The sequence below is a fragment of the Cervus canadensis genome, chromosome 26 (genome assembly GCF_019320065.1).
Source record: "Cervus canadensis isolate Bull #8, Minnesota chromosome 26, ASM1932006v1, whole genome shotgun sequence".
NCBI lineage: Eukaryota > Metazoa > Chordata > Mammalia > Artiodactyla > Cervidae > Cervus > Cervus canadensis.
This window is the reverse complement of record NC_057411.1, coordinates 6,536,392-6,557,144: the sequence shown is the minus strand read 5'-3', so window position 1 is coordinate 6,557,144 and position 20,753 is coordinate 6,536,392.

Sequence of the window (20,753 nt, the reverse complement as noted above, 5' to 3'; positions counted from 1 at the left end):
AACTGACTCATTGGAAAAGACCCTGATGCTGGGAAAGACTGAAGGCAGGAGGAGAGCGGGGAGACTGTGGATGAGATGGTTGGATGGCATCACCAATTCAATGGACATGAGTTTGAGCAAGCTTCAGGAGTTGGGATGGAGAGGGAAGTCTGGCATGCTGCAGTCTATGGGGTTGCAAAGAGTCGAACACGACTGAGTGGCTGAACTGAACTGTTGGAAGGAAATGTTCAAAGATGAAATGGGTCATGCAGTGACCCATTGACATCGGAGTCAAGGAGCCAAATTGAAGAGGTTTAAATGGTTGAAATGCTTTAAATTGAGGAGATTTAACAAAAGTGTAACAATTTAGGTAAGAAATTTATAGTTTTATGAATTGAACCTATAAAAGCCTTGAGCCTATAATGACACTAAAAACCAAACCCTCACAAAGTATACAGTATCTTTTTGCTAAAAATATTTTATTTACTTTAATGAGACCCTTAATTTTAAATTTTAATTTAAGGAAATTCCAGGAATATAGGGGAAGAATAATCACTACAAGGATGACCAGCTAAATATGGAAGACGGAGTTGGAACATTTTCTAAGACAATCAATATTCTTCAGCTCAAGAGTTTCTTTACAGAAAGGTGCTACTGAAGAAAAAGAAAACCAAAAGGATATAAAAGTTGTGATCAGTAGATCTTAGTTAAGACAGATAATCAGGAAAGAATATATAAAGGCAATTAGGAAAATTTTATGATGCATTGGGTATTAGTTAATTTCAATACCCTTCATTAAGTGTACTGTTTCTGTTTTTAAAGAAGATATTCTTATTTTTAGAGAAGCATTCTGAAATATTCAGAGGTGATATGTTTCTTGGTAAGGGCTTCCCAGGTGGGCTCAGTGGGATAAGAATCCACCTGCAATACAGAAGACACATGAGACACAACTTCCATTCCTAGGTCGGTAATATCCCCTGGAGGAGGGCATGGAAACCCATTCCATTATTCTTGCCTGAAGAATCCCATGGACAAGAGGAGACTGGTGGGCTACAGTCAACAGGGTTGCAAAGAATCAGACGCAACTGAAGTGACTGAGCATGCTTGCATGTTATTTGGTCTGTAATTAATATTAAAACAATAGAATAGGAAAGACTAGAGATCTCTGAAAAAATTAGAGATACCAAGGAAATATGTCTTGCAAAGATGGGCACAATAAAGGACAGAAATGGTATGGATCTAACAGAAGCAAAAGACATTAAGAAGAGGTGGCAACAATACACAGAAGAACCATACAAAAAAGATGTTTGTGACCCAGATAACCATAATAGTGTGATCATTCACCTAGAGCCAGACATCTTGGAGTGCAAAGTCAAGTGGGCATTAGGAAGCAACACTACAGAGCTAGAGGAGGTGATGTAATTCCAGTTGACAATTTCAAATCCTAAAAGATGTTGTCATTAAAGTGCTGCACTCAATACACCAGCAAATATGGAAAACTCAGCAGTGGCCACAGGACTGGAAAAGGTAAGTTTTCATTCCAATCCCAAAGAAGGGCAATGTCAAAGAATGTTCAGGCTACCGCACAATCGCACTCATCTCACACGCTGGCAAAGCAATGCTCAAAATTCTCCAACTCAGGCTTCAATAGTACGTGAACTGAGAACTTCCAGGTGTTCAAACTGGATTTAGAAAAGGCAGAGGAACCAGAGATCAAATTGCCAATGCCCACTGACTAGATCATTGAAAAAGCAAGAGAATTCCAGAAAAAGCATCTACTTCTGCTTCATTGACTACGCTAAAGCCTTTGACCACTTGGATCACAACAAACTGTGGAAAATTATTCAAGAGATGGGAATACCAGATGACCTTAGCTGCCTCCTGAGAAACCTGTTTGCAGGTCAAGAAGCAACAGTTAGAACTGGACATGGAACAGCAGACTGGTTCTAAATTGGGAAGGGAGTTCATCAAGGCTGTATATTGTCACCCTGTTTATTTAACTTATATGCCAAATACATCATGAGAAATACGGGCTGGATGAAGCATGAGCTGGACTCAAGATTTCCAGGAGAAATATCAATAACCTCAGATATGCAGATGACACTACCCTTATGGCAGAAAGCAAAGAACTAAAGTGCCTCTTGATGAAAGTGAAAGAGGGAAGTGAAAAAGTTGGCTTAAAGCTCAACATTCAAAAAACAAAGATCATGGCATCCAGTCCTATCATTTCATGGCAAATAGATGGGGGGAAATGGAAACAGACTTTATTTTGGGAGGTGCTAAAATCAGTGCACATGACTGCAGCCATTAAATAAGATTCTTGATCCTTCGAAGAAAAGCTATGACAAACCTAGACAGCATATTAAAAAACAGAGACATTACTTTGCCAACAAAGGTCCATCTAGTCAAGGCTATGGTTTTTCCAGTAGTCATGGATGGATGTGAGAGTTGAACTATAAAGAAAGCTGAGCACTGAAGAATTGATGCTTTTGAACTGGGGTGCTGGAGAAGACTCTTGAGAGTCCCTTGGACAGCCAAGAGATCAAACCAGTCCATCCTAAAGGAAATCAACCCTGAATATTCAATGGAAGAACTGATGTTGAAACTGAAGCTCCAATATCCTGGCCACCTAATGCAAAGAGTTGACTCATTAGAAAAGACCCTGATGCTGGAAAGATTGAAAGCAGGAGGAGAAGCAGATAACAGAGGATAAGATGCTTGGATGGCTTCACCAACTCAATAGACATGAGTTTGAGAAAGCTCTAGGAGATGGTCCAGGACAGGGGAGTCTGGTGTGCTGTAGTTCATGGGGTTGCAGAGTCAGACACGACTGAGCAAATGAGCAATACAAGATAGTTTAAATAGCGAGATATAAACGTGTGTTAACTTTAATCTATCCCAAAGGGTGATCAATTTGCACTAATTTAGAATGTAGATTCCAAGCATAATTAGCTAGATTTTTATTTCAAAGGACTAATTCTGAGTCAACTGATGACAGCATTCCAGCTATCTTTGGAACAGTTAGAAATCAACACTAGAATATTTATTAACTATCGTGACCAAATAATAAATTTGGATTTTAAAGTTAAATTACTGACTGTTAATAAACACAATGGATATTAGAGATGGGTTTTCATTAGTGAATTAGTAGTTTTCAAGATGGAGGAATTTCAGTAATAGTACTTTAGAGATGTCCCTGCCTTTGAATAAATAAGTCATAAAACTCAAGGAAACAGGGCAATCTTGTCCTTAGAAATTCTACTCTCAGCTTGATTCATAAATGGTCCTATGTTTATCTACTTTACAGAATTTTTGCTTCCCAACAGTAATGCGAGCTGAATCTTTCCAACAGATGATTATCACAGCTGAATCATCAAAATAAAACTGAGGCTTTAATGAAGCCATAATGCACTTTGTCTGAGGACTTCGTGTCTTCTTATACTTATGTCATGATTATATTCTAGACTTCTTTTTGTATGAACTTGTTGTGAAGTGAACCCTCAAACATCACCTGCCTCTAACTATTGGAGGCTACTTATTGTTGTTCAGTTGCTAAGTCATGTCTGACTCTTTGCAACCCCATGAACTGCAGCACACCAGACTTCACTGTCCTTCAATACCTCATGCAGTTTTTTTCAGATTCATATCCATTGAGTCAGTGATGCTATCTAACAATCTCACCCTCTGCTGCCCTTTTCTCTTTTTGCCTTCCATACTTCCCAGAATCAGGGTCTTTTTCAATGAATTGACTCTTCCCATCAGGTAGCCAAAGGATTGGAGCTTCAGTTCAACATCAGTCCTCCCAATGAATATTAAGGACTGATTTCCTTTAGGATTGACTGGTTTGATCTCCTTGTGGTCCAAGGGACTCTCAAGAGTCTTCTCCAACACCATGGTTTAAAAGCATCAATTCTTCAGTGTTTAGCTTTCTTTATGGTCCAACTCTCACATCCACACATGACTACTTGTAAAACCATAGCTTTGACTACATGGACCTCTGTCTGCAAAGTAATGTCTCTGCTTTTTAATATGCTGTCTAGGTTTGTCATAATTTTTCTTCTAAGGAGCAAGTATTTTTTAATTTCATGACTGCAGTCACCATCCACAGTGATTTTGGAGACCAAGAAATCAATGTTTACCAAAAGGAATCTCATAGTTGCACATGATCAAATTGGTTTAGTTCAGTTTGCGACATCATTCTTCTTGGCACAGTGATAGTGAAAATGTAATCTAAATTAGGACGATAAGATTGAACTATGGGAGTTTTGAAGAAATGATTTAAAAAGTGCTGCTTTTCAAAAACAGTAGAAATACACTAGAAGTACCAAGTTGGTTAAAGAGAATCTTGAAGTTGCTTAGGACCATATTGGCAATTGCATGGAAATAGACTGCATGAAAATGAATCCAAAGCCAAGAAAAACAAGATTTAGAGGCAGACAGGTTCTTGATGTACGAAAATCTGCATCCAGAAATCAGTTTAGTTCAATCGCTCAGTCGTGTCTGACTCTTTGCAACCCTATGAACTGCAGCATGCCAGGCCTCCCTATCCATCACCAACTTCCGGAGATTACTCAAACTCATGTCCATCAAGTCGATGATGCCATCCAACCATCTCATCCTCTGTCGTCCCCTTCTCCTCCTACCCTCAATCTTTCCCAGCATCAGGGTCTTTTCAAATGAGTCAGCTCTTTGCATCAGGTGGCCAAAGTATTGGAGTTTTGGCTTCAGCATCAGTCCTTCCAAAGAACACCCAGGCCTGATCTCCTTTAGGATGGGCTGGTTGGATCTCTTTGCAGTCCAAGGGACTCTTAAGAGTCTTCTCCAACACCACAGTTCAAAAGCATCAGTTCTTCAGTGCTCAACTTTCTTTAGAGTCCAACTCTCACATCCATACAGGACTACTGGAAAAACCATAGCCTTGACTAGACGGACCTTTGTTGACAGAGTAATGTCTCTGCTTTTTAGTACACTGTCTAAATATCAGAATTTAATTCTAACCACACAATTTTCAATTATATGAATGTCAAAATCATCCTCAACAATTAGGATTACATTTTTACCATTGCCAGTAGTACAGATCTTTATAAAACAAAAGGTATATATATTTTTGAGAGTAATAGATTATTAAAAAGGATATCTAGTGTTTGGTTTTTTTCTCACACATATTGGCTGTTTTCTTTTCTCAGTCGTCTCTGGGTTGAATGAAGCTCAAGAAGTTTTGTTCAAAGTTTATGTTAGGTATAGGCTCCCAGCATATCCTCAGCAACACTAACACGGATTGATTGATCAGTGTAAGTGATAGGTAACAGATATATGAAACTTTTGGATTGTGGTGCTGGAGAAGACTCTCAAGAGTCCCTTGGACAGCAAGGAGATCACACTGGTCAATCCCAAAGGAAATCAACTCTGAATATTCATTGGAAACACTGATGCTGAAGCTGAACTTCTGATCCTTTGGACACCTGATGCAAAGAGCTGTCTCCTTGGAAAAGAGCCTGATGCTGGGAAAGACTGAAGGCAGGAGGAGAGGAGGATGACAGAGGATGAGATGGTTGAATGGCATCACTGACCCAATGGACATGAGTTTGAGCAAACTTCAGGAGATGGTGAAGGAGAGGGAAGCCTGGTATGCTGCAGTCCATGGGTCCCAAAGAGTCAGACACAACTTCGTGACTGAACAACAACAGTATGTAACAAAAGCTTTGCTTATTCACAGAATCTGTTTGAAATAACTTGATCAATAAAGTTTCTTGATTTTACTTGTTTGATATCTGGACTATCTTTTCTGACTTGGTAATTTGTTTCGACTCACATCGTCCATGTACTAGTAGGACAGTGAAAGAAGATAGTTTAGTAGCAGAAGAGTGTTAAAAGGGTTAGAATACTATAGCTAAGCTGAAATGGGAAGAAAGTTACTGAAGAGATGGCTGTTAGAATGAAGATAGATACAGGAACAAATGGACTATTTTTGTAATGTCAAAGAACTATTGTCTCAGTCACTGCTGACCAAGAGGGTAGGAAGCACAGGAGCCGACCAGAGTACATACAGGACAAACTTTTTTGTGGGGAGGGGCTGCTTTATTTATTTATTTATTTATTTTTGGCCAAGCTGTGTGGCATGCCGGACATCAGTTCCCCATCTAAGGGTCAAATCCATGCCGCTTGCATTGGGAGCTCAGAGTCTTGACCACTGGATAGCCGGGGAAGTCCTCAGGACAGCTTTTATATGTAGCTTCTATTATCACTCTGAAGTCTGACTGATAACAATACATTCATGACTTTTTTTCTACCATCACAATAAAAAAAAATAAAAAATAATTCACTTATTTAGATTTTCCAGACTTCCAACAAGATTTGTATTATTCTGCATTATTAATTCTAAAACGCAACCTATACCTTTCATATAAATTGAGATAAATCTAGCCACACTGACATTTCATACATACTTAATTCCCTTCTATGACTTAATTTTGTTTTGGAAAAGAAAAAGAAACTGTAAAAACATATAATCATGAAGAAAGTTGCAAATCATAATCAAAAAGATTATTGAAATTTTCAATATCCAGTTAACTCTAAGAATAGCTAGAAGGACAAGGGTCTTAAATCAAGTGTTTCACTCAAACTCCATTCATGTGGCCTCCTTTTGTGTAACTGATATATCCATTAAGAATAAGAAAATTAGCAGGCTGTACCTGAATTTTTATTCTATATACAAAAGGTGTATAATGTATCTGATGAGCCTTATCTTTGATAAATAATAAAGGTGTGCTTTCTTCTCCAAAGGCTAGTCACTAGGTCATTTATTTCATTATGTGATAAGAATCCTTAAGAAGTCAGTAAACAAAATGTTAGGAACATTAGGGTGTGGATAAATTAATCAACTCAAAGAAAAATTTATTAAATGCTTGTTGCTAATGAATAGTAGGATCAGTTTATAGCCTATCAATACCCTTTACCTACTGACAACTATCTACAAAGAGACTGAGAGGGTCAATGACTCTGAGAGGATTGCTATCAGTAGGTGCAATTTATTCGTTCCCCAAATAGTCTATCATGCCTCTAGATTTAAGCTAAGTATATGGAAAACTGGATACATGGACATTGGATTAATTCTAGACTTTTGAATACACTTTAATGTGATTCCATTAGAATATGTTTGGACTTAATTCCAAAACATTCTGAAAATTTGTTGATGTGTATATTGTTCAGTCTGTTACATATGATACATACTTATATATGAGAACCCTCAAAAGAAATCCATATCTGATTTTGGGATTTATTGTAGTTGTACCTTTCCTAAGATATTGACTAGCTCCTAAATTTGTGCAGAGAGTTAATTATGTGACTTATTTGATATCCTTCTTTATATTGTCTAGAAGAACCAAATTTGCCACCTATAGCTATCAAGAGCCTAGATATTTATGAAATATTTTTCATAACCTTATTTGGTTAAGTTTATTTGCTTTTAAATTGTTTGTCACAATTACTTCTTATTTATATTTGAGCTTTTATAATTGTTCAGATCAAATAGATACCTCATTTTTGTTTTGAAAGGAGATACTTAAATAATTGATCAAGCAATTATACAAATATTCATATAAACATGATTCCCATAATTCTTCATTAATTGTTTCTATCAATACCTCACATTCTTTGACCAAACTTAAATCAGATTAGCTAGAAATTCCAAGTGATTTATACAAATTTGCTTGCATTGTCCAATTTTTGCTATTTTAAGTGCTGGGAATCCTGTATTTCCCTTTAGCAGCAATTGTTTCATTTTTGTAGTAATTTGTCTGTTCAAGGCAATTAGGAGTGTTGGGGCTTTATTAGTTAATTAGAGAGGCCTGAGGAACACTGCTCCACCAATTTAATTAAATCCCTTTAAAAATACACAATATAAACTATAGTTGGCTATTAATGATCAATACATCTTGTCTATTGGTTCTAGTTTTTCCCTTAAATCTTTTATTTTAAACTTTTGTTCTTCTAGCTATTTCCTCAAAACAAAGTGAAACAGCTGCTAAGGTACAGTAACTCAAACATCCAAAAAACATTCAATACCTTCATATTTCCTATTGTTTATATTGTTATTATGACTTTCATTTTTGAAGATTTTTTTTTATTCTTACCATTTTTCCAAGTAAAACTTTTACCCTAAAATAATGAGTAATTCAGGAAATGGGACAATCTTTTGTTTATTTCTTTCTTTTAAAACAATGGATAAATTAGTTAATTATATTGATTATAATCCTAAAGGAAATCAGTCCTGAATATTCATTGGAAGGACTGGTGCTGAGGCTGAAACTCCAATACTTTCGCCACCTGATAGAAGAGCTGACTTATTGGAAAAGACCCTGATTCTGGGAAAGATTGAAGGCAGGAGGAGAAGGAGACGACAGAGGATAAGATGTTTGGGTGGCATCACCTGCTTGATGGACATGAGTTTGAGCAAGCTCCAGGAGTTGGTGATGGACAGGGAAGCATGGTGTGCTGCAGTCCATGGGATCACAAGGAGCTGGACACGACTGAGCGACTGAACTGAACTGATATTGATTGCAAAGTATTTTTCTAATTCATAATTATTTGATCAATTAAATACAAACCTTTCCTATCCTTTGGCTATTAATTTAAATTTAACTTAAATAGATTTTTTCATTTGTATTTATCATTTTGTATTGGTTTCTTTTATTTGCCTTTCTTCTATATACACAAGGTGCCTTTTATGTGAGTTGTGAGCTAGTGGCTAAGTGGTAAAGAATTCACCTGCCGGTGCAGGAGACATGGGTTTGATCCATCCATCATTTCAGGAAGATCCCCTGGAGAATGAAATGGTAACTCACTCCAGTATTCTTGCCTGGGCAGTCCAATGGACAGAAGTACCTGGTGGGCTACAGTCCTTAAGGATGACGAAGAGTCAGATATGACTTAGTGATTGAGCCCTCCTCTTATGTACCTACCCTGACATTTTGGTTTGTCTTTGATTCTTGCCTGGAGAATCTTTCCTGGACAAAGGAGCCTGGTGGGATATAGCCCATAGGGTCACAAAGCGTCGGACACAACAGAAGTGACTGAGCACAGGCAGAAATAAACCTAACACCCTTGAACCAAAAAGAGAGCTGTGAACAAAAGAGAATGGCCACTGTTGCTGTTTATAAAACTATGGTGAGCTTGAAGGCAAGTGAAAGAGGGTTTAGAGAGGAGTAAATAGAGAAAAAAGGATAGGCATCCCCACTATGGGCTAGGGATCCTTTGATAGAGGGAAAAATCATTTAACAACCAGATAGTACTAAATAATCACTCCAGTTATCCTGTGTCTTAGAGTTCTGATGAGGAGTGTCAAAGACAGGTAGTTGCTCATTAAATAGCCAGGTACATATTTTCCCACAAATATAACCTTACATACATATTGCTACAATACTAATGTGTACACCTGAAAACTCCATTCCTTAGCCTGGCTTTCAGGTGATAGTGGCCATGTGATTAAGCACTGGCCAGTAAGCTATTAGAAAATGGTTTAAAAATGACTTCCAGCAAAACCCCTTTGAAAGACAGAGACTGGGAAATATCTCTTCCATTTTCCCTTTCTTTTTCTTAGAAGGTAGATGTGATGGCTAGAGATTTAGCAGCTTTTTTGTGACCAAATGATATATTTGTTCACTGCCACATTCTGTTCTAGAACAGTGGCTAATATGGGACTCAGAAATATTTGCCAAATGAATGAATCAATGAGAAAGTCAATACATGGAGCAGAAAGATATCTCTTCCTCAGCAGCTGCCTTGTTTTCATCTCTTACTGAGATTTCTTGTTGGACTTGAAGATTGACATTTTTAAGACCAAGTTTTTTAATTGTTGTCTATATTTATTAGCTACATGCCCTTTAGCAAGTCATTTACTCTTCATAAACTTTGATTTTATCAAATGTAAGCTGAGATAATATCTACTGGCATGGTTGTTATAAGAACCAAAGATAGCTTATTAAATCCTTAACTTGTTTCCTGCATATTTTAGATTCTAAATAACCTGCCCACAAATGTCATCATTTATATTTCTCTAAGAAATTCTCTAGTGAACATAATGAGGAATGACTAACCTTTTATTGAATTCATACTGAATAACATTTTATGTTAGACACACAGAATTTCCTAACTACCTACCCTCTTCATTTAAGCTACTTATTTCATCATTATTTTATAAACACTCATTTCAGAATGTCATTACATAACTTTTCAAAATGCAGCATAAAAAATACAAAATGGAAAATCTTCATTCTTTATTCTTACATTGTTTTCTATTGATAAGATAGAAATTCTTACTAGATTAGTAAGACATAGTTTCATGTTAAGGGTGGGATATTCAAGGAGATTTTCTATAATAGAGGAGAAAAACAAAATATATGGTAAATATGGATTCTATCAGAGAGAAAATAAAAACACGTGAGGAATCCAAGGGAGGGAGAGATTTCTTTGGCTGAGCATACCAGAAAAGTTTTCAGAAAAGTGGCATAACAGTAGCAAGAAACTGACAGATGGAATAAGATGGAAATAAGGGAATAGTAACTGATATGACAGCATGAGAAAAGACATAGAAACAGAAAACATATTCAAATAGCAATCAGTGAGTTGGTTTGACTGCAAGGTAAGAAATGTAAAAAGAATTTTTAGAATATAAATCTTGAAAGATACCAAGATGTGAGCTTAGTTGGGTAAATAATAGTTAACCATTTCTGAAAAGAAAGATGTATGTACAACTATGCTCACAATCTTCACTTAGTAGGAAGATGAGTTTCTGGAAATGAGAGGGAACTCTGAGTCAGGACTATTACAAGGCATTATGATGCGATCTCTGTGATGATGCATTCTTGGTGTCTTTCATTGACACATGTTCATCCTTTTCTTCAATCACCTGAATTCATGACAGACTCCAACTACTTATTTGATATCTGGTCAAGCAGCCCAGGATACAGAGATATTTCTGATGCCTTTTGTAATGTTTCTAGAAATCCCTGCTCTCTTTACCTTCTTGTCCACTTCTGGACAAATTTGCCTCCAACCATGATTAAAGGGCTATTTAACATCCCACTTGATATACTTATTTTGATTCTTTTTAACAGTCTAATCCTATCATTTAAACATTTTATGGCAGATATTATGGGTCAAACAGTTCACCAGGTCATGTCAGATTCAATAATAGACACTGCAGAATGCATGTAACAGGCAGGGCATGTTAGCTGAGAGAGCGTTAGTGGAGCCAAACAAACGAAAACAAACATAAAGAAAACTGATTTCAAGATATTAATTTTTTAATCTATATATATATGTATCTATATATATACTTTTTCCTTTCCAAACCTTTTTTCCCCATTTTATAAAGTGAAATCTTGCCTTACCCAACAATATTTGGATTTGAATGTGACTTTTAATTATTCTTAAAGGGGGAAAAAGGAAAGAAAAGAAAGGCATGACATAAGCTTGTGGCCACACAGCTCCTCCAATTCTCTTTTGGTAATGCATCTGACAACTAGAATAATGCATGTGGAAATACTATTCCAACACTCAAGTCTGCTTCTTTGTCAACTTCAATGGCAAGGTTCACTGAATGGTTTCATTGTCTACAAGCAACTCCGAGCTCCTTTCAACTCGACAGCCAGGCTGGGAGAATCAGTAGACATTTGGCCTTTTATCACAGGATGGATCCATGGACTGACATAGCAATTAAACTGGGTAGAGTTGGAGGAATGGCATGACTTGAACAAATCTCATCGGTTAATGACACTCCAGCCTTCAGCTGTCCCACAGTTTCTGAAATGCCAAAGGCTGAGAAATCCTTTTTGAGTATCTCCTTTACTGGTGGCATCAGCCTCAAACATGATGCAAATTACTCCTGGGGCGTGGCTTGGAGAAGTCTGCCCCCTGCTATCCATACACTTTGTGGGACTACTTGATCAAACCACCAGACTATGTACATAGGAGACAGTCAATTCTTCAGGGGAGATTTGAAAAGTAAAAATTAGGAACAATTATGGATAAAAATGCAGTGGAATTTTAAATCTGCCTCAGATACAAGCGGCAACATCAAAGGATAATGTTCCACATGCCTGAGTCAGTTGTGAGGATCCAAAGTCTGAGAGATTCAGATTATTTGTAATTTAAAGATTAGTTCATAGGTTGGTGAATACTGAAGATTAACAAAGCTCTAATTGTAAGTGTTTTGTTGGTGTGATGAGCAGTGCTTTTTTTCATGAAAGAGACATAGAATACTTTGAAATATTTTCTCTGCCTCTGCCTTTTTTGTTTTCCCTACTTTATCACCCTCTTTTCCCCTTGGGTGCTACTACAAATGCATAATCTCTCTTGTGCTAATATGTTGCTCTCCTACCAGGACTTTTTCTGTGAAAAACTTCTTTTAAATTACTGAGGTTAGATTTCTAAGTTCTTAATTAGCAAACATATTAAATGTTGTTAGTTGAATCTGTAGCTAAATCTACCTCCTCTGTTTTCTAATATCAATAAATAACTGAATTTACTTAAATACTTGTGGGCTTTTTCTTTGTTTCATGGCATTACTTTCACCAGAAATATAGAAAAGGGATGTTTGTCTTCAAGGAAAGCAGTACCTCTTCCTGGAAGTATTTGATTCCTTTTTTTTTTTTTTTTTTTTTGGTCTTAATTTTAATTGTTGATGGAAAAGATATTCTAAATAGCAAAATAAACAGAATAATGTAATCATTAGCTACAAAAATGTTGATGTCATCCAAACATGGGTTTAAACCCTGCTTTCACTGTGTACGACTTGTAGCATTTTGGGTGAGTTACTTATCTTCCTTGGGTCTCAGCTTCCTCATCTGTGACTTGCCTGATGGCTCAGCAGGTGAAGGATTCACCTGCAATGCAGGAGACACAGGAGACATGGGTTTGATCTTTGGGTAGGGAAGACCCCCTGGAGGAGGAAAACGCAACGCACTCCAGTATTCTTGCCTGAAAAATCCCATAGACAGAAAAGCCTGGCAGGCTACAGCCCATGGGGTCACAAAGATTCAGACACAGCTGAGCAGCTAAGCACATGACATGACACCCCTCATCTCCAAAAAGTTATCACCTGCGTTATAGAATTGTGAGGGGAATTTGAAAAGATAATGTATGTAATGGTTTTCATGCCATGACATATACACAGTAGGTGCTCAACAAGAGATAGAACACACTAACTAAATTATTGCCTGTCCTCTTTCTGTTTATAGAGTTATAAAAACATCAGACTGCTCACAATCAAACTCTGACACTGTAGTCTTTTCAAATCAACAGAACCCATCCCCATTCAATCGTTTATGACAACGTTCCTCCCGCATTGAGTCACACAAAGAAAGTCCCAAGACATGCTCATGGCCCAAAAGCTCTGATTTTGACTTAATAGATCCAAAGAGAATCTAATGATATTGAGTTTCTAAAACTGATGAATGAGGAGTTGAACAAAACAGAAGGTTAAGTGTTTGGCAAGAAAGTACTATGACAAACCCTGCCTTCCCATACACTGACCGCTTTCACTTTAAATATGACCTCCATTTTATGAATTAGGTGTACTGAGGCTGAGGGAAGAAATGTGAAAAGCCCTCTAAAGAAGACAGTACTAGACAATAAAGACAACCTATTTTCTTTGTTACTTCCAACCAAATGCTGCCAAATGAAAGTTATGAGATTCCATTAATGACTCTTGGAAACCTGTGCCTGCCGTAAAGTAGAGGAAGACACTGGTAGGCTCTAGTGCTGTTCTTCTTTGACTTGACACTAAAATCAGTGATTCCTCCCTTTTAGGTCCTACAGAAGTTTCCCTTTTCCAATATCCCACCTCGATTATTTTATCCAGTGTTTGTTTGTTTGTTTTTCCCTTCCAGTTACATTGAGATAGAAATGACATATAGCACAAGTTTAAGGTGTACAGTACAATTATTTGACTTTGTCAATAAATGATGATCACAATAAGTTTAGTAAACATCCATCATATCATATAGATACAGAATTAAACACACACACACACATGTGTATATATACACCACATCATATTTAACCGAACGGTTAAAAGATGTCTATTGATGGACACTTGGGTTGCTTCCATATCTTGGCTATTGCAAATAATGCCAAAATAAACATAGGGGTTCATATGTCTTTTCAAATTAGTTTTTTTTTTTTCCTTTGGATTTAAATTGCTGGATCATATGACAATTCTATTTTTAGTTTTTTGAGGAATCTTCATCCTGTTTTCCATGGTGGCTGCACCAATTTACATTCCCACCAATAGTGCATACACGGTGGTTTCTTTTCTCCATATTCTCGCTAATACTTGTAATTTATTGTATTTCAGATAATAGTAATTCTAACAGATATGAAGTGATATCTTAATGTGGTTTTTATTTGCATTTCCCTTATGACTAATGATCTTGACTATTAGTGATGTCATGTACCTTTTCACATGTCTGTTGGCCATTTGTTGGCAGCTATTTTTCTTTTTTTTTTTTATATTTATTTTTATTAGTTGGAGGCTAATTACTTTACAATATTGTAGTGGTTTTTGTCATACATTGACATGAATCAGCCATGGATTTACACGTATTCCCCATCCCGATCCCCCCTCTCACCTCCCTCTCCACCCGATCCCTCTGGGTCTTCCCAGTGCACCACATATTTGTATCTTTTACTAACAAAATTTAGCACATAAAGGGCACTAGCCCTTTACTGTTTATGACAGTGTAATCACACATAAAGTTGTTTCTAATTTTCAGAATAGCCTATTGAGGAAGGCTTACTTTTCTCCCTTTTACCTAGAAATACTGGTTGAAAACACTTGGACAGTAGTTATAGTAGTAGTAGTGGATGTTAATCTGGAACTTCTGACTCGAAAAACCAAAACTATATGCTCTACCCCTATGATAAATCACAATACCGAGGTTAACGCCCTACTTAATGTTCTTTCAGAAACTTTACAAAAGACTATGTCTCCTAAACCATTTCTATACCAATGCCTTGCAGTGGAACCTAAACTCTCCACACCACTGATTTCCTTGCATAAAACCATAGAAGGACTTGTGGATGTAAAAGTATCAGAAAAAGTGGTAAGATATCAACATAGTTTCAGATCATCTTCAGTTATTAGCAACCAAGTTTGACTGAGTTTGGCATAAGTTTGGCAGATTATCAATATGAAAAAGAAAGTTTGCAGGAAAAAAAGTTGCAGGTCTAGCTCCTCGAGGAAAGCAGATGTAGAGTGGATAATGAATGATCAAGTCCCTGAATGATGAGATGCTAGTGTCAAGTAGCAGGAATGGGATTCGTACCAGGAAACAGTGAGGCTTGCTTGGATGTCACTCTTGATCCCATGGTTTGAGTCAGACTCCATGATCTTCCCAGATACACTAAGATAATTTAATAAATTCCCTTCCTATTTAAGCCAATTGCAACAGACACTGCTAGATGCTTACTGAACATTCAGTTATTCTCTTTCCTTAATAGAAAAATATAGTAGGGTTTTCTGAGTGGCAAGGTGTCAGTTTAAAAAGAAACAGCCCACATGTCCCACACTTTCTCACATCCACAGGTTGCCAATGAGGTTCAAGCAGAAGTCTCCTTAGAGATTTCTGGTATTGTCCTTCCTCCTCATTCCATACTTATTCTTCCTGTCTAAAAGTTTGGTGGAAATATGTAAACTAGGTAAATTCTTTGAGATTATGAGGAAATCAAGAGACTTAAACTACAGGCTGTGTACAAGAGGGCAGAAAGATAGTAACAGTCTGAAATATTGATGTTTTAAAGCTACTGTATCATCTCTATATCACTTGTCTAAAGTTTTTATTTAAGAAAAATAACTTTTATTTGGCTAAACCACTATAGTCAAACTCTTGATCATTGCAGGAGATTTGTTGTTGATGTTATCCAGTCGCTAAGTCACGTCTGACTCTGTGACCACATGGACTGCAGCACGCCAGGCTACCCTGTCCTTCACTATCTCCCAGAGTTTGCTCTAACTCATGCCCTTTGAGTGGGTGATGCCATCCAACCATCTCATCTTTTGTCCTCCCCATCTCCTCCTGCCTTCAGTCTTTCCCAATATCAGGTTCTTTTCCAAGTAGTCGACTCTTCACATCAGGTGACCAAAGGATTGGAGCTTCAGCTTCAGCATCAGTCCTTCCAATGAAAATTCAAGGTTGATTTCCTCTAGGACTGACTGGTTTGATCTCCTTGCTGTCCAAGGGACTCTCAAGAATCTTTTCCAACACCACAGCTCAAAAGCATCAATTCTTCAGTGCACAGCCTTCTTTATGGTTCAACTCTCACATCCATACATGACTACTAGAAAAAGCATACAAACCTTTGTCAGCACAGTGATGTCTTTGCTTAATATGCTGTCTAGGTTTGTCACAGCTTTCATTCAGATGTCACATGCATGCTCAGTTGTGTCCGACTCTTTGCAATCCCATGGACTGTATCCCACCAGGCTCTTCTGTCCATGGAATTCTCTCCAAGAATACTGGAGTGGGTTGCCATTTTCTACTCCAGAGGGTCTTCCCATCCCAGAGACTGAACCTATGTCTCCTGCTCCAAGGAGCAAGCAACTTTTAACTTCATGGCTGCACTCACTCTCTGCAGAGATTTTGGAGCCCAAGAAAATAAAATCTGCCATTGCTTTCACTGTTTTCCCTTCTATTTGCCATAAAGTGATGGGACCTTATGCCATGATCTTAGTTTTTTTAATGTTTGAGTTTCTAGCCAGCACTATCCAAAAAGTTTTTTTTTTTTTTTCTAAATAAGAAATCTTTACAATCCATATATAAAGATTTTAAATATAAATGTATAGGAGTTATTGATTCAAATCTGTATTCCACCAGTCTTTGAGCTAGGATAAGTAATTTTAATTGTCAGGATCTTAGCAGCCAAAAAAGTATTGTAGTTGACTTAAGCAAAATTTAATTGAATTTTTTCCACTTAAAGTTCTAGAATTCCATGAAATGTCCAAATATACTTGAAAAATAAGTATTCCTTTACTTGTAACTGCTCTGTAAATGGAATCAGTTATAGTTGAGTGAAAAGACAGAAAATGTTTTACAGAGATTACCAAGGATTTGATTTTGTATAAAATGGATGTATTTGGGATGAGAACTCATACACTCAATATCTGGAGGCCAAGTGGAACGTATATCTGATTACAGATAACAATATACAAAAATATTACTTTTAAATGTGTTTAAGATAAAAAATTAAGACAGAGTTCTGGAAGATAATAAGAGTTTTGACAGGTTTACCATACAAAGGAAAGAAGCAGGACATCAGAAAAACGTCTCTCATGTGAAACTGAAGTAACTCTGTGCCATCCTGTCACATTGCAGAAGAGGACACTAATTCCTGCTGCAAATACCTTTCATTGGGGGAAAGTCTACTGAAAATGTGATACATGCAAATCACTGTGGAAAATACAATGGCATGTAAAGAGGAATAGCATCACATTAAGAAAGCTTTCAGCTGACCAAAACCAGATAAGGAATCATCATAAATAATCATAAATTAGCATGAAATGGTGTAAGAGGCATAAAAGCAGAGTGACCATGCATTCTGGTTTCCCTAGGACAATCCTAGATCAATTCTGTTGCCCTGGCTTAATTATTGACATTGTTCCATTTCATACTCAAAAGCACCACACAATGGTTACACAGGTTTGAAATTAAAATTTTATGTATTTATCAACCCAAAGTGTTGACTTTTATCTTCATTGATTTTTGCAATAATATAAAAAATTTAAGTCTCCAAATTTACCCTTATGCTCATTAATGTATTAATACCACTAACTTGCTTCCTTTTCATTCCACCTAATCATGAGCAACACAAGGAATCGAAACGCAATCTGAAAAAGCAGTATATTCAAGGATAATGACATAAATGGTCCATTATAGTACCTTTAGAAAATATACTGAACAAGACTAAATAAAAATATTGAAGAGTAAATTCAAAGGACAAAATGGAACTGTAGGGCATATATGAGAATTATTAATAGATTGTATATTAAGAGCCTCCTTTTTGCCTAAGGAAAGATGCTGTTAATGCAATTTCTGATGGTAAAAGATAAAACTTTGCTCCCATTTATAAGTGCCACTTACTGATTGATATTGCAATGCGATATTTTACAGTATTATTTGTACTACTAGTTCTTTCTAACCAAAGATGATGCCCAAAAGACTTTAACCAGAGATGCTGATGAAAATATAGCTACATTAAAGGTATATATGATGGTACTGAAAGAGAAGCATATAGTGGGAGGTACCCAACTGATCTGTGGTCCTGGGACTTATTCTTCTACACAGGAAACTGTGCTTAGGTCATCTTTGGAATTTTATTATTGGTTTTAGCATTCTCCTTTTCTGCTTCTGTTAAAGAAAGAATAAAAATGCTTTTCATATCCTTGGCACCCACTAGAGAAATAATCTTCTTCTCAAATAATAATGGGAAGTGTTGTAATTAGAAGCACAGAGATTTTATTTCTTCCCAGTAATTTGACTTAGTATAAATCCACTATAGTAAAACCACTTATCTACAGTTTCTTGAGCCATAATTATAAGCAAACTTTAAAATGCAATTTTGGTTAATAAGGCAGCACTGTAAATTGAGCAGGATTAATCCATTCCATTATTCTGTACTATAAAATAAAGGGGGAGGGGCAAGACAACAGAGAAATGTGATTTCCCAATTTTCCACTGAAGTAAGCCATCTTGCTTTAATCACTGTTACCCAACGTGAACTAAAGAGACTTAAAAATCACTTATTAGTGCTGAAAAGAAAAAGAAAAAAGGTTTCCAGGTTTAGACAAAACTTATTAAAAGATCACCCAAAATGTGTAATTTTACAGTTTAATGAAAGATTAACTGGGAGCAGAAATTTGACTGAAAGTAAAGGTTGGTTAAAAACAAACCATAAACAAAACTCTTCATCTATTCCAGAGGTCTTTGTCTCTAAATACTTGAAGAAGATTTCAAATTTCTAAAGGTGGCATCTAAAAGTGGCAGAGTGAGAATGTGGATCATCATCTTAATGATGAGATTCATCCTCTTCTTTGTCAACCCTTCCATTTTAGGACTATTTCAATTTTCACATGTTTAGATGGCTAACTTAATCAATGTCCTAATAACACTGTTTGTTGAGCTATGGAATCCTTTACTATAAGGAAGTCCTATAAGGACTTTTAGGACCTCATCTTAGCATTCTCTGTCACTTGGAAGTTCTTCACCTTTGGAATCTCGACCTTCCAATTCCCACTTTCTGGCTATATCCTTCTCTTCTTTTACATTCCCTATGGCTATCACCAAAAGCACTAATTATTCAATAACATTTGATTACCCTTTCTCTTGATCCTGCTCTGTCCTATTCTTTAAAATCCCTGTCTGTTTTATCTGCTCTCTTCTCTCTATCTGGAACCACTGGTTAATGGTTTCAGGTAAATCATACTTCCTTGTTGTTGCTCTTCAGGCACTCAGTCATGTCCCACTCTTTGCGACTCAATGGACACCAACACGCCAGGCTTCCCTGTCCTTTACCATCTCCCAGAACTTGCTCAAACTCATGTCCGTTGAGTTGGTGATGCCATCCAACCATCTCATCCTCTGTCTTCCCATTCTCCTCCTACCTTCAATCTTTCCCAGCATCAGGGCCTTTTCTAATGAGTCGGCCCTTTGTATCACGTGGCCAAAGTACTGAAGCTTCTTTAGGATTGACTGGTTTGATCTCCTTGCAGTCCAAGGAACTCTCAAGGATCTTCTCCAACACCACAGTTCAAAATCATCAGTTCTTGGGTGTTCAGCCTTCTGTATGGTCCAACTCTCACATTCATACATGACTACTGCAAAATTCATACTTTTGATTAGACAGAACTGTGTCAGCAAAGTAATGTCTGCTTTTTACCTCGTTGTCTAGGTTTGTCATAGCTTTTCTTCCAAGAAACAAGGGCCTTTTATCTTCATGGCTGCAGTCACCATCTGTAGTAATTTTGGAGCCCAAGAAAATAAAGTCTGTCACTATTTCCACGGTTTCCCCATCTATTTGCCATGAGGTGGTGGGACCAGGTGTCATGATCTTTGTTTTCTGACTCTTCCGTTTTAAGCCAGCTTTTTCACTCCTGTCTCAGCTTCATCAAGAGACTGTTTAGTTCCTCTTCACTTTCTGCCATAAGGGTGGTGTTATTTGCAATATCTGAGGTTATTGCTATTTCTCCTGGAAATTTTTATTCAAGCTTGTGCTTCTTCCAGCCCAGCATTTCTCATGATGTACTCTGCATATAAGTTAAATAAGCAGGGTGACAATATATGGCCTTGACGTACTCCTTTCCCAATTTTGAATCAGTCTGTTGTTCCATGTCCAATTCTAACTGTTGCTTCCTGACATTCATACAGGTTTCTCAAGAGGCAGGTCAGGTGGTCTGGTATTCCCATCTCTTGAAGAATTTTCCACAGTTTGCTGTGATCCACACAGTCAAAGGCTTTGGTGTAGTCATTAAAGCAGAAGTAGATGCTTTTCTGGAATTTTCTTGCTATTTCTATGATCCAACGAATGTTGGCAATTTGATCTCTGGTTCCTTAGCCTTTTAAAATCCAGTTTGAGCATCTGGGAGTGCTCAGTTAATGTACTCTTGAAGCCTGGCTTAGAGAATTTTGAGCATTACTGTGCTAGCATGTGAAATGAGTGCAATTGTGCAGTAGTTTGAACATTCTTTGACATTGCCCTTTTTTGGGACTGGAATGAAAACT